This window comes from Podarcis gaigeae (genome assembly GCF_964106915.1).
Source record: "Podarcis gaigeae genome assembly, chromosome: 7".
Lineage (NCBI taxonomy): Eukaryota > Metazoa > Chordata > Lepidosauria > Squamata > Lacertidae > Podarcis > Podarcis gaigeae.
The window spans coordinates 49,712,538-49,727,833 of record NC_139683.1 but is presented as its reverse complement, the minus strand read 5'-3'; the positions used below and the strand labels follow the sequence as shown (position 1 = coordinate 49,727,833).

The 15,296-nt window shown below is 40.3% G+C and overlaps 1 long non-coding RNA gene across 1 annotated transcript; it reads right to left on the bottom strand.

The window, feature by feature from the left end:
- Nucleotides 1-4,187: 4,187 nt before the first annotated feature.
- On the bottom strand, nt 4,188-9,642 carry LOC310848162. Its single transcript, XR_014566194.1, has 3 exons — nt 8,859-9,642; nt 5,973-8,492; nt 4,188-5,369 (listed from the first exon to the last, which is right to left on the bottom strand). It is a non-coding gene; the product is annotated as an uncharacterized lncRNA (long non-coding RNA).
- Between the last annotated feature and the right edge of the window lie 5,654 nt (nt 9,643-15,296).

Genomic DNA, 15,296 nt, shown 5'->3' with positions numbered 1-15,296 from the left:
ATAGAGGAGGGAGAAAGGTTGTTTTCTGCTGCTCCAGAGAAGTGGACACGGAGCAATGGATCCAAACTACAAGAAAGAAGATTCCACCTAAACATTAGGAAGAACTTCCTGACAGTAAGAGCTGTTCGACAGTGGAATTTGCTGCCAAGGAGTGTGGTGGAGTCTCCTTCTTTGGAGGTCTTTAAGCAGAGGCTTGACGACCATATGTCAGGAGTGCTCTGATGGTGTTTCTTGCTTGGCAGGGGGTTGGACTCGATGGCCCTTGTGGTCTCTTCCAACTCTATGATTCTATGATTCTAAGTACTTTTTATATCAAGTACCTATAATATTCCCATATAATCAATGAGACTTTAGAGTGTTTGGACATGCCTGGATCACAATAATTTTTACATTAGCACTAGTGATAGACAGTCCACAGAACCCCAAGCTCAACACGTAGTTAATTAGTTTTTCTCCACCATTCTTGGAGACACAGAATGTTGGTTGTCCAAGTCTCACCGCAATACGTGCCTTCTTTAAGGGAGGACCCGATTTCTCATTTTTCCAATTTTAAATTCAGATCTCCACATTTTGCAGCAATTTGCTTTTTAAAAAACAAAAAAACCTTTCAAAAATTCACCAGCGTTTTAGTGTGATTTTTTCCTAGTAAGCATATATTTATATGCAATTTTGGCTAATGAGCATTATTGAAAGCAATTTTCTCTTATAGTTAATGTATGTGGTGAATGTAATGCAAGCTGGACTCAAACTTCAGAAGCTGTTTCGGCTTTGCTCATATTAGAGGCAGAGTTTCCAAACTGAGATATTTTGGCACCTGAGCTCCCCTAATTCTGAATCTGTTATATCACTGATTTGAATACCGCACATTTTTTTCGTATATGTCATATGAGACAAGACTGATTAATTTAGTTATGGTAATGCATTTTTGTCTGTATAAAGGTTTTAGCCAGAAAGTGGGGTCATGATTTTCATTTTTTTTATGAATATTGCTTCCAGATAATTACTTCTGACATCTGCCACTCCTGTCCCTCACTGTTACAGTGAACATGTGGAATTTTTAGCATTAAAATGAGACTGTGGGCTGTGAAATAAGGCATCAACATGCCCTCAACTGATCAGTAGTGCTGAAGCCACTTGTTAAATTGTTTAAATGTGAATCTTTTATATATTAAGAGAAACCAGGAAAAGGTCCTATCCTTGCACTGGAAATTGCTAAGATACGGACTGTGAGGGTGACTACTGAGATATTTGCAGTCTGTGAATTACCACTGGAATATGAAACAATTCACAAGCACAGAAAGCAAAGATCTCTTTTTGCTGATCTGTCTTATTTTATAAAATATAGCTACGCATGTCAGCAGACATTTGCTTAATTTCTCGCTTAATTGGGTAAAAAAGAATAAAATGTATTCCACAAATTCCACAGCTGTGTCCCAGGGGTGTGCTGTCTGGCTTCTCTGGTGTTTGTCCAGGCAGCTCGGCAGAGGCAGTACATGAAACAGAAAGATCAGGCAAGATTTGCTTTGACATGTTGCTGCTGATCCCACCCATCTCAGAAGCACAGTAGTGGATCAATCTTAGGAACACTCCCAGTAAGTCTGGTTCAGTCTCCACTCTAGTGAAATGGGTCAAGGGCAAGAAAAAAGTTTCACAGGTATAAAATGAAGGGCAAAAATGTAAAGGAAAGCTGTAATTATTTTCACAATGGACTGGTGTTGTTTATAGGAATCTGTTTGGTGACTCAGCTTATTAGGATAGGCTTTGCATAGCTTTCAAAGCACTGGTGCTCACATACTTGCCTTCTTCCTAATATGCACCTGAAGTTACCAATTATATTGCTTTTTTGTTAAACACTTCCATAAATTTGGGTAGCGCAAGTGCTAATTCTCACTAACCCCACAGAAAGATCATTTGTAATAATAATAATAAGAATTTATTATTTATACCCCTCCCATCTGGCAGGGCTTCCCCAGGGACTCTGGGCAGCTTCCAAAAAAAATTTAAATACTGTAATACATCAAACATTAAAAGCTTCCCTAAACAGGGCTGCCTTCAGATGTCTTCTAAAAGTCTGGTAGTTGTTGTTCTCTTTGACATCTGGTGGGAGGGCGTTCCACAGGGAGGGCACCACTACCGAGAAGGCCCTTTATATTTGCATTGTACATAATTTCTCAGTTTAAAAAACAACAAACCCAAATCCAATTTTGTCCATGCGAACCTATAGATTCTGTAGAATCTATAATGAATCTGCAAATGGAAAGCTCTTGATATTTATTTTTAAGGGCTAGGATATGGCACCATCAGTCAGGGTCACATCAGCTGTGCTAAATCTCCCATGGTGACCATATACTTCAGATGCAGCTCTTATATTCCAAATCTTGTGACACAAAACAATCAAATGAATATGGATCTATTGTTTACCTGAATTGCTGGTGCTTTTATTGACCTTTCCTATAAAAATGTGGTGATCAGTACAGTTCTGCCATCTGACTGAGGAATGTGGTACCTCTGGTTTGTGAATACTAACACTGAAAATCAGGCATGCTGAGTTGCCTCCAACATGCCACCCCAACCCAGCCAGGCTGACTCTGCCTGCCAGCCCCCACCTCCTCACCGCCAGCTTCCTTACCTTCACTGCATTCCTGGTAGAGGACATGCCAGCACATGGAATTTTTTTTTGGGGGGGGGAACTCCTTGAAAATATGGGGGCTGGCCCCCATGGCCCCCCACAGATGTCACCAGTGCTGGAATTAAACTTGCATAGTCCATATTCAGAACACATATTTGAATATGGGTTACTTGTACTAATGTCAATATACTCCTTCAATGGTACGTACAGAAACCTTTCATCTGAATACTTCAGGCCTATTCAAATTATTATCCCTTGAAGAAGCAATAGGGAGTTAGAGGTAATGAAGAAAGTGAATGAAATAATAATAATAATAATAATAATAATAATAATAATAATAATGCCATTGTTTAAATGAAAACAAAAGTAATGACATGGCTGGCTAGAGAGAAAGCCCCTCTCTGATTGTAACAAATAGTGCCATCATAACATAGCATCAAAATCAAAAGTGGAAATTGATGCACTGATTCAGATTCCTTTAATAATTTATTACTTGTCTATATATCTCTGGTGGATTCATTACAGGAATGAATATGATTCCCTTTGTTAGAAGAGGAAGCCTACGTGAACATCATAATTTGTACATAATATTTTATTCAGAAAGTACCATAATGTGATTGTGTAATTCCAAGTCAACAGAAGAATTAGCCTGTGGTAAACAACGGGGCTATCAGGTGAAAGCCTTTGTAAATGTATCCTTGGAGTGTATGCATTCTCAGGGATTATGCAAGCGTTCTTTAGTATTACACTGCCAGGTAAAATGCTATACCTACTGCTAAAGAAATCAATTTCCTAGCCACATGGTTCTGAGGTCACCATGTCTTTTGCTTCAATGATAAGTCACCAGGAATTATGGATTTCCAATGCCAGTGTTGATAGCTGCAATGTTCAAGATGGCAAAGAAATACAATACATTGTATCCATTCACAAAAGCATCCTCCAAACTGATCACAACATTAGATAATTACAACAGACAACATGGTTGGCTATCAGATGACACCAAAAAATCACTAGCAGAGCAAACCTATACTCACGTTATGCTGAGTTCAGAGATACACCACTGCTATGCTGTAGAATGACATGTCCAATACTGGAAGTAAGGCCTTTGTGGGAGGCGGGAACCATATACTGCCATATCTTTGCCAGTAGAATGGCTCTGACCCTGGCTTGTTCCACCAGCATGTCTGGTGTTCAGGTGATGTATCTGGCATGGTGGTTGCATATCAGGTGTTTGTCCAGTGTAGTAGTGTTTATGCTGCAAACATTTAGTTGTTCAGCTGGAGAATCTTGATTATAGAACTGCATCCTAAAGCTCTTCTGCAGTTTCAACAAATAGCAGTTTGGCTTATCTTAAGGTAAAGGTAAAGGGACCCCTGACTGTTAGGTCCAGTCGTGACCGACTCTGGGGTTGTGGCGCTCATCTCGCTTTATTGGCCGAGGGAGCTGGCGTACAGCTTCCGGGTCATGAGGCCAGCATGACTAAGCCGCTTCTGGCGAACCAGAGTAGTGCACACAAATGCCGTTTACCTTCCTTCCAGAGCGGTACCTATTTATCTACTTGCACTTTGACGTACTTTCGAACTGCTAGGTAGGCAGGAGCAGGGACTGAGCAACAGGAACTCACCCCATCACAGGGATTCGAATCACCGACCTTCTGATTGGCAAGCCCTAGGCTCTGTGGTTTAACCCACAGCGTCACCCGCGTCCTCTTGACTTATCTTACCCCCCATTATACGAATGCTAAAAGACCAATAAGGATTATAAACCCCACATTATTATTGGGGTGCATATGGCAGCTGAGACTGAAAAATAGTGCCTTGCCTAAGGTTATCAGGTGAGCTCACACATGCACCCTACTTTTTCTCCCCACAAAGATACTTGTTTATTTAGCATGCATATATACCTTGTTTGTAGGCTCTTTAATTGCCTAGACTAGAGCAATTTTCACACAGTGTGTGGAACCAGAGACTTGGTTTAAAATATAGGTGCTCCTGACTTATGAAAGGTTCAGTGCCTTCTCTAGGTTGGACAAGAAAGACCCTTCTCTGAAATTATAGAGAGATATTGCCCATGCAGACACAACAAAGTTATATGGACCAATGGTCAAACTTATTATAAGGTGATTTATAATGTTAGATTTTCAAGGAAGGGGACAATGGCCACTGCTCTCCTTCTTTAATGGAATCTTTGATGCAGCTTTCAGAGGCAAATAAAATTCTACATATACATTGGGCATCAAGATTTATTTGAACCAAAAGATAGCCTCCAAAAGCTAATGACAATTTCAAGCCAAATATGTATGCTTTCCCCATTAAAAATATGAGAAAAATGTAGAAGGGGATTTTCAGATAATATCCATGGACCGTATACATATATCTGATTCTATGAATTACATGCCCTAAAAAAAATTGCCCTAAAATATGTGTACATTATTCAACAATTCCTCATGATGATGTGACAGTCTGGGAACTGGATCTGGGTGGACTTTGCGGTTTCTATCTGTATTACATTTCAACCTTGTTTAAGCAAACTATGTGCTGCAATGTTTCTTGTTGCATTCCAGAACTGTAGGAGAGGAATCCATATTGGCATCTTGTCAATCTCATTGCATTGTAGTTTGAACACTTGGGTCATGTAGATATAAAAAATGAAGAATATTCAACTGTTGTTTGCCTCTCTTGAAGAAAACGAGTTAGTTATACTATGGTCATGTGGAAGAGTGACTTCTTTTTCCAGTTCTCTAATTCAGTCCTTTCCTGGGCTCCATGATCACTGCAGATGGTGACAGCAGTCACAAAATTAAAAGACGCCTGCTCCTTGAGAGAAAGGCGATGGCAAACCAAGACAGCATCTTAAAAAGCAGAGACATGACCTTGCCGACAAAGGTCCGTATAGTTAAAGCTATGGTTTTCCCAGTAGTGATGTATGGAAGTGAGAGCTGGACCATAAAGAAGGCTGATCGCCGAAGAATTGATGCTTTTGAATTATGGTGCTGGAGGAGACTCTTAAGAGTCCCATGGACTGCAAGAAGATCAAACGCATCCATTCTTAAGGAAATTAGCCCTGAGTGCTCACTGGAAGGACGGATCGTGAAGCTGAGGCTCCAATACTTTGGCCACCTCATGAGAAGAGAAGACTACCTGGAAAAGACCCTGATGTTGGGAAAGATGGAGGGCACAAGGAGAAGGGGACAACAGAGGACGAGATGGTTGGACAGTGTTCTCAAAGCTACAAACATGAGTCTGACCAAACTGCGGGAGGCAGTGGAAGACAGAAGTGCCTGACATGCTCTGGTCCATGGGGTCACGAAGAGTTGGACACAACTAAATGACTAAACAACAACAACAATCCAGTCCTAGCACAAGATCCAGTCCTAGCACATCCAGTCCTACCTCTCTGAGGTAGGTGGGGGCACTTCTCCTCTCCCTGCTGCAGCCTGCCCACCCTCTCTTTTCATGATGCCAGAAGTGTCTCCCCTTCAACCTTCACCCCCTCACTTACTTAAAAAAAACTTTTTTCATAGTTATCACATTAACAGCAGTGCTCGCAATTTCTCTCCCACAGTGAAAAAGGGTGCTGTGACAAGCTGCCGTGGTGGCCCAGGTATTCTCCTCTTCACCTCACTCTGAAGGATGTCCTTGGCCCTTCAGAGCAAGTGGAGGAATTGAGAAAGAGTCTTGCCTCATCAAGTGGCTGGCTAAGCAGGTAGGCATATGCTGAGGCAAATGGGGGGCTGTTGATGCCCATTTGTTGTTCTCCCACCCCCACCTGAGACAATGGTCTCATTTAGCCTGTGCTTTAGTTTGGCCTTGTCAGTGGTTCTTCTCAAGCTACTCCACTAACATCTAGATCCAGGAACCTGAATGCAGACCTATCAACATGTTCTCTTTCCTTCTGAATATTGTTCTCCTCCCTCCTTTCATGGGAGGAGGAAAGCACTCTGGAAATTGTAGCTCTGCAGAGGGAATAGGGACCTCCTAATAACTATCAGCACCCTTAATAAAACTACAGTTCACAGGATTATTTGGGGAAATACAGTGCTTTAAATGTAAGGTGTGGATGTGGCCTATTCATAGACAAGCATAGATTCTCCTGATCCTTTAAAAAGAAAATATATTCTGATCTAATAATCTAGAATTTGAAGGAACATTCTGTTACTACTGATACTCATTCAGCTGAGCCAGACTTTAGAATTCAAGTCTATAGGTTTCCTGTAAATGTACAGTCTTAGAACTGGCAGAAATTTGAACTCATTTTAAAGAAAAAGGATGGTTTATTGATCCTTTCCCCTTGAAAAAATACCTTTTGACAACATAAACATATTGATATGGCTGAAAGCTAAGAATTGATTCTTTATTAAGATTTTGAATCCTCTACTCTATATAATGGAGTAATGCTAGCTTTTAGGATCTATGAACTATCCTACAGGTGCTTTCTGGAGAATCCCAAAACAAAAATACTCCAGGTCAGTGACAGAGAACCTGTGGCCCTTTGAATGTTATTCGACTACAACTCCCATCATCATCACCATTGGTCATGCTGGCTGGAGCTGATGGGAACTGCAGACCAACAACATCTGCAGAGCCACAGGTTACCACACAAATATCAAACTATTCCAGTTTATTGCTATCTATGGTATTATTTTCATTCATATTCAGCTTCGTGAATCAGCAATAGGCTGGTCACTTTTTCTTGCCAGTGTGACTACAAAAGTGGAAGCTTGATTTGCACTTGAAAAATCCTTGTATAGCATTGAGGCCTCTCAGTCTAGAGTGGGTCCTGGCCCAAGTTCTGTCACAACCGCAACTAACCAGGCTGCTAGGCCAGTTTGGTAACCCATTCCAGGCAGAAGTCTGTTGGTCATTATTCATTGGTCCTGCAGCCAAGATTGGTGGTAGATTATAGTCTTCGTGGCTAATAGCCATCAATAGCCTTCTGTACGATTGGAATGTCCAATGGACATATTGAGTCATGCTTGGAGGCTCAAACTGGAGATTAATATTTTCAACTAGGGTTCTTAGGTAGCTAATTTCAGCTGTGTGGTTCCAAGAAAAGCACCAAATATCATAAGATTCATGACAGAACATTCCTTAAAATTGTAGCAGTTTACACTGACAAACATGTTGGGAACATAAATAAATAAATAAATAAATAAATAATCTTTGTATGAACTGTTGAGGAAGACTTTTTTAAATCTAAAAAACCCAAATTCAATATCTCAACAGACTTTTCATGATTAAATTAGTAACGTACAAGAGGCTAAGACAGACTATGATTCATTGAGGTATATTCTTATTAACTTACAGAAATTCAAGTTAACTTGCACTGCCACTTCTTAACCAGAAAATTTTTAGCTAGCCAACAAATTATTTGATTTCCTCCTTGTGTAAAAATGCCTGCAGCTTCCTTTTGAACTGATTAACTGTGTGCGCGTCTACACATTTATTTAATTATGTGTAAAGCGATCCCACTTATTTCTGATATTTAAATCGGCTTACACAACTTTTTCTGGTAGTATGGCAAGATGTGATGGGCCACTGATACAATCATATCTGAGTGCCCTTTCAGTGCTGCAGAGATCAAGCTGCATTTGACCTGCAGGCAATGAAACAGACATAGGATTTCTTGTGAAGGTGACCATATGCTAGAGCACACAATTATGCCTAGTACATGATGGTGAAGGCAGCTTTTCGGTCTCACAAGTAGCCATCCAACAGAGTTTTTTGGGCAGCCCAGAAATTATTGACATAATTTCAGCACATGGTACTGTACAACCCTCAGAGGCCTGCTATGACAAAATTGCATTGTATTATGGGGTGAGTCAGTGCTATTTTACATCAATATGAAGTAATTGGGTTACAGTCTTTAGGAGATGCAGGTGGCGCTGTGGGTTAAAGCCTCAGCGCCTAGGACTTGCCGATCGAAAGGTCGGCGGTTCGAATCCCTGCGGCGGGGTGCGCTCCCGCTGCTCGGTCCCAGCGCCTGCCAACCTAGCAGTTCGAAAGCACGTCCGGGTGCAAGTAGATAAATAGGGACCGCTTACCAGCGGGAAGGTAAACGGCATTTCCGTGTGCGGCTCTGGCTCGCCAGAGCAGCGTTGTCACGCTGGCCACGTGACCCGGAAGTGTCTCCGGACAGCGCTGGCCCCTGGCCTCTTGAGTGAGATGGGCGCACAACCCCAGAGTCTGTCAAGACTGGCCCGTACGGGCAGGGGTACCTTTACCTTTACCTTTAGGAGATTTGGAGCATTGTATTCTCAACATGCTGATGTTGCCCAGCTCTTTTCCCTGGTTATGTCTGAATCAGATGAGCCTGTATAGACCATGAACCAGTGTCTGGATGCAATAACAGGCTGGATGAAGGCCAATCAACTGAAATTGAATCCTGGCAAGACAGAGGTGTTTCTAAAGTCTGGGAGCTGAGTTGCATGCCTGTCCTGAATGGTGTTGCAGTCCCGAGGAACAGACACACAGTATGGGAGTGCTCCTTGATTTGTCTTTGTTCCTGGAAGTCCCAGTACCTTTTACCAGCTTTGGCTTGCACACCACTTGTACCCATACCTGGAGTGAAAAAGCCTGGCCATGTGATCCACACACTGGTAACTTCTAGAATGGACTACTGTGAGGCTTCCCTGAAGGGTGATCTGGAAGCTACAGCTGGTGCAGCATGCTACAGTGATATTATTTAGTGGAGTGTCCCATCAGACACACATTGCACCTCTCTAAAGGAACTGCACTGTCTGCCAGTATGCTACCAGGCCAAATTAAAGTTGTTGGTTTTAACTTATTAATTCCTCCAAACAACTTGGTATCAGGATACCTGCAGGAGTGCCTTTCTCCCTGCTGCCCTGCCAGAGCTGTGGAGGCCCTCTTGGTGCTGCAATATTTGTTTGTGGAAACCAGGGAGAGGGCCTTCTCTGTGGGTGGCCCCCTTTCTATTGAATCACATCTCCTAGGAGCTCCAGCAAGTGCCAACACTGATGACATTTCAGTACTTGTAAAAAAATAAAATACCTCAAGCATTTTCTTTTATGGCTATCAGTTGCATTTTATTTCCTTTCTTGTAATTTTACTCTTTTATTGTTTTATCATTTTAATTTGTAACATATTATATAATAGGTGGTGTACAAATAAAAACAAAAAAATAAAGACAACAGTTATTTTGCTGTAATTTATTTTCTTCAAAATATGACTACATGATTTACTATGTCTCTACCTTCTTGCTAGCTACTACTTGATGTTGGAACTGAGCTCTGTATATTGTCTCTCTGCTTTCTGGGATGAGGCATTCAAACCCTAATGTGTCCATTATTATCTTTCACTTAACATAATGGGGTTGTGGTTTTGCTACACATTTCTACATCTATGGAGCATCATTATATGACCAAGGGTGAGAGAAATATTCAAAATTATGCCTCAAGACTCTCAATAGTACTGTAATTCTCAAAATGGGACGGGCTGGATTAAGGTATAGTAACCATTTCAATAAGGACGTGGTTGGCGCTGTGGTGTAAACCACTGAGCCTTGGGATTGCCAATCGGAAGGTTGGCGGTTCAAATCCCCGCAACGGGGTGAGCTCCCATCGCTCGGTCTCAGCTCCTGCCAACCTAGGAGTTCAAAAGCACATCAAAGTGCAAGAAGATAAATAGGTATTGCTCCAGCGGGAAGGTAAACGGCGTTTCCGTGCACTGCTCTGGTTTCGACAGAAGTGGCTTAGTCTTCCTGGCCACATGACCCGGAAAAACTGTCTGCGGACAAACATCAGCTCCCTCGGCCAGTAAAGCGAGATGAACGCCGCAACCCCAGAGTCGTTCGCTACTGGACTTAACTGTCAGGGGTCCTTTACCTTTACCTTTAACCATTTCAATAAACTCAACAATTGCACCCTGATCTGACAGCTCCCCCATACAAGAATGTCATCCAAATATAGAGAAGGCTCGGCTACTACCTTTCCTCTAACATACTAGCGTAAGGTACACACACACACACACACACACACACACACACACACACAAACACACATGCGTGTGCCATCTTCCTTTTGTCTCAGATAGCAAAATGTCTTGAGCTGGTCATGTCCAGAATTGGCATGCAAACTTTTCCTATAACCCATTCTAAATGTCAGGCAAGCACATGAAGTAGAAGCTACAGGAATTTGGCTTCTTGTGCCCTCCAAATAGATGTGCTAGATTAGAGGTAGGAAGAACCTCAAGCTCCACCAACTTGAGCCAAGTAACATCAGATTGGAGCACTTCCTGGTTTTGGGTGGGATTCAATCACATACCAGCAAATTCAGGCTGCACAATTAAAGTTGATTTCTATCTCTTGTGAAGCAAGCCTCCTTCCCCCAAAAGACTGGAGTTTTTGCAATAGAAAAGCATGAGAGAAAAGTGGACTGGAAAGTGTGGGATAACATTTGCTTGATGCAATATTACCTAATCTCTCCATAAACAAATCAGGATGAATATTCAATAAACATCCAATCTCATCTAATCTATTTATAAATGAATCAGGATAAATGCTTATTAAATAGGTCATTTGGAGGTGACCTTGGACTTGCACCTTTGAAATTAAAGAACAAAGTTCTTATGAGCACAGGCTTAGCACAGTAAATTGTTTTCAGTGCCGAAATGAAGCTCCAGTCAAAAATCCACTACTGGTTTCCTCCCCAAGTTTTCTTTGTTTAGCACCCTAAAATTATTTTTGTTGTTCCTGTTATTATTATTTTTAAAAGGAGTCACAAACTTGTCTTTTGGCAATCAACACCAAATCACCAGATTCTAGAAAAAAGTAGATTCACTGAAGAAGAAAAAAGACATGAAAAAGCTCTATGTCAACCCAAAATTCATCACAGAATTGGCAGGTTTGAATGGTATTGTATAACTTTGTCTCAGAGCAACAGAATTATCTTCCTGTTTCCCTGGAAGCTTCTCTAATATGTATACTACAATTTTTAGCTGTTTCTAAATAAAAAAGGAAACATAAATTGTAATTTTATCTTCAAATAGTTTGATATGATAATCTCCCTAAACCGATTAAATTGGTTATATATACACTCACTCTGATTGCAACCTCATCATAACATCTATTACAAAGTCTACAATGCTTTTATTTTTGTTGGTGGTTCACATATTGAATTATAAAGCAATCATGAAACCAGGCAGAAACACAATCAGCTTTATTTCCTCTGTCTAATATGAAATAATGTTCTTCTAGGTAACTTAAACTGCCAATTACACCTTCTCTTTGGACTTTGTGGTATTTTTATTTTTCTATATTATTTGCAGTTCATAATCTTTCCTTTAAGCTGACCAGATATCCATTAGACTCAGGTTTAAATTCTGGAAACATCCATACCATTAAGTTGTAGCCACATAACAATACTTCATATATCTCTTTCCCTTTGTAAAAGTGGGTAATAGGTCCCTTACCAGACTGTCTACTAAAAACTATATGCTTGTATCTTCTCACTTCCCAGTCCACAGTTTTGGATTATAATAACTAGCATTACACACACTCTGCATTTGTGGCCACTCATAGATAGATTGAAAAAGTTATTCAAATATGGTTACATGTAAAATTGTTTTACCTAAAACCATAATAAGACCACCATCCCACACCCTTTTGCAGATATTTTTTTGATTTCTGAAAGAGCAACTGCTGAATTTATCCACTATCCATGTGGCCCTTAAATTGAGTTGTTGGCAAATAGAATCACTTCCACGTCTTCCTCCAAGGATCTCTCTCTTAGTTCAGGAGCTGATAATGTTCTTTTCAGTCTTTTTCATAAAGTTGCTGTGAAGATTTTTACAGTACAATTTATTTTTTCTTTCTCTGCCAACACTTGAGCAAAGGCAATGAATCAAAATCAGGAGCAGCATCCATTTCTCTCCCTGCTCCCCCAAATGCATGCACTTCTTAGAGCTGTGAACATGGAACAGGATCTTCAGAGGAGAACCATTCCAGCCTCTACAATCAGCCCCAAATTATTCTGGACAAACTGGCATATGGCTGGCTGTGATCTTGAATGGGAAATTTGTCCTCTTCTCTCTGAGAGTGATCCACATTCAAAATCAAACAATACTGCTAGTACCAATACTACTTATTGCCGTCATTATCCCAAATTTTATGGTAATGTGGTTTAACAAGGGACATATTTAAACAATTTCTATAAGTAAAACAACTTGGAACTACAAAAACAAATGTGTACAATTCACACCAAGATACAACAGAAAAATGCAACATATTGAAATATCATAAAAAATCTTGTTAATATTACAAAAAGAAACACATAATATAAACACCAAATCATTCACATTTACTTTTATACTATAAAAAACCAGTCTAAACACACAATTCCAACATACCAAACCACTCAACAATCACTCTCCATATACCCACATCATGCCATCCACTCAATTCTCACTTCAATAAAACACAAAGGGAATTCCTTGAATGGTTGATCAGGGATGGGGAACATCTAGACTAGATTGCAACTCCACTTAACTTTGACCAATGGCTGTGCTGGCTGGCATTAATGAAATTGGACTCCCAACAACATATGGACAGCCAAAGCTTTCCCACCCTTGACTTTTGTTTTAAGGACTGCCTGCCTGGTGGAGTAGCAGGTATACTTTTGGTATCAACAGCAGTAAAGATAATTTTCATGTGTTCACTATATCTCAGTTTATTTAATACAAGTTAAATCTTGCATCCTGATATATTTCAGATATTACTGTTCTGTGCTGAGGTGTCCTCTCTTGGCAAGGATTACTAATTGCATGCAAGAGCCACCCAAATTAATCTGTTTGGAAAAAATAAGATTTGAGCTGAAATCAATTATTTCACAGTAGGACACATAACAGTGGCAATTGTAGGTGCTTAATGAGGGACAGTATTAAGCTAATGACAAAGGAACTTACTTGGTGACCCAATGGTTCAGTACTAATGAGTCTTAAAGCATCATTGGTTCCTAAGTGCTCCCCATCAAAACAGAGAGATAGCAATTTTACACACAGCATATTTTTTATGAGCTTTGTACACTATGTTCCATTGGGCAGAAGGCAACCTCAGCCTTATGATAACTGTAATGAAATACTTCTTTGCAAATACATTTAACCATCAGCTACCTTCTCTGCATGTACACAACTTGGCTTAGTCCTTCCTTTGCATCCCTGTGTGCTGTTTATCTACCTTCCCTATAACTGGCTGTTGAATCTGAAGTGGCAAAACCTGTCTGGTTTTATTCAGCTTTTATTTATAAAGTGTGTAAAATCTTTTAAAAAGCAGAGACTCAACGCTTTTAATTTTTATTGCCCCTTGTCTCCAACCTCTGCCAGTTTTTTCATCACCATACAGAGGGTCCTTTGTAGCCTAATGATGTTGAAAAACACACCAGTATATAACTAAATCTATTTATACATTCATTTAAATGTACATTATAGCCAATGTTAATTAACCCCAAAGCCCACATCCTCCTATTTCTGATAAGATATAACATTACGGTTTCGTGAAACGTAGATTCCACTGTCCTTTTCTCAAGAATGTGCATGTTACTTTGCTGCACTGGTAATTTTCTAGTTAGGTAACTAGTTTTGTTAGTCTTGTTTTGCTTGCCTAAAATTTTCCATTTTATACATGAGCAGCAACAACAAAAACCTATGTCGATGAGGATCTGGTTCTGTAGCAACAGAGAAAGCATACTGTCTGTTTGCAGGCTCACTACCTGTCTGCTTTTAAAAAACTGGATAAGGATGAAAGCCTGCCTTTCATTTATGTCAGCTGACAGGCTGTAGAAGTGGTGGAAACTTCACTATGGAGGAGCCTATCAATTTCAACTTCTCATTGTTTCAATCTTAAGTTCAGTGCACGGCATTTCTGCATCATTATACAATTACCAAAAAAGTCCACACAAATATTTGTCAGAATTTTAGCGTGCATTTCTAATAACAGACAGATTTTAAAATCCCATGGTGCCTAATGCACACTTTTTATAGGCATTTCGCCCTAATAAAATGCATTTTTGGAAGTTATTTTCACTAATAATCACATTTTTACACACACTTTACCCTAACGTACACATTTCTTTGTGGGTGTACTTCATCACAAAATTTGGAGATGTGCAAGTTGTGAAGGGTAGCTGAGTTTTGGTTTGCTTATTGCTTCATAAAGTGTAAATCAGCTTGGCTTGCATTAAAACCCAAACCAAACTGAGTGTCTCTCCATCCCTACTTGCTACACTAGCAGAATGTCAGATATGCCACCAAGGCAAATACAGTGGCAGAACACCTCAGAAACACTGGCAAAATTTGCTGCTGGTGTCACCATTGCACTGGCAAAGATATGGCACTGGAAGAGCAGAAGCAAAGCACTGAGGAAGTGGGTGGCACAGGGAAAAGACTTACTGTGTATCCAGTATCCCTTCATTCTACAGCCACAGACTTATCAATGGTGCAGTGATGGCTGTTCATAATCATGTGGCCTTGGCTCATAACGGCACTTATATCCATTATATCAACTCAGGAGACATTTGATCCATATCTGCTCCCAAAAAGTAAGCATCTTTGCAGAGGTAAATGTCACATGGCCTAACATGCCTTATTGCTTTCTGATCTCTTGCCCCAACTCTCTTTTTACAGAATGTAAGTTAAATTTACATTAACTGCTG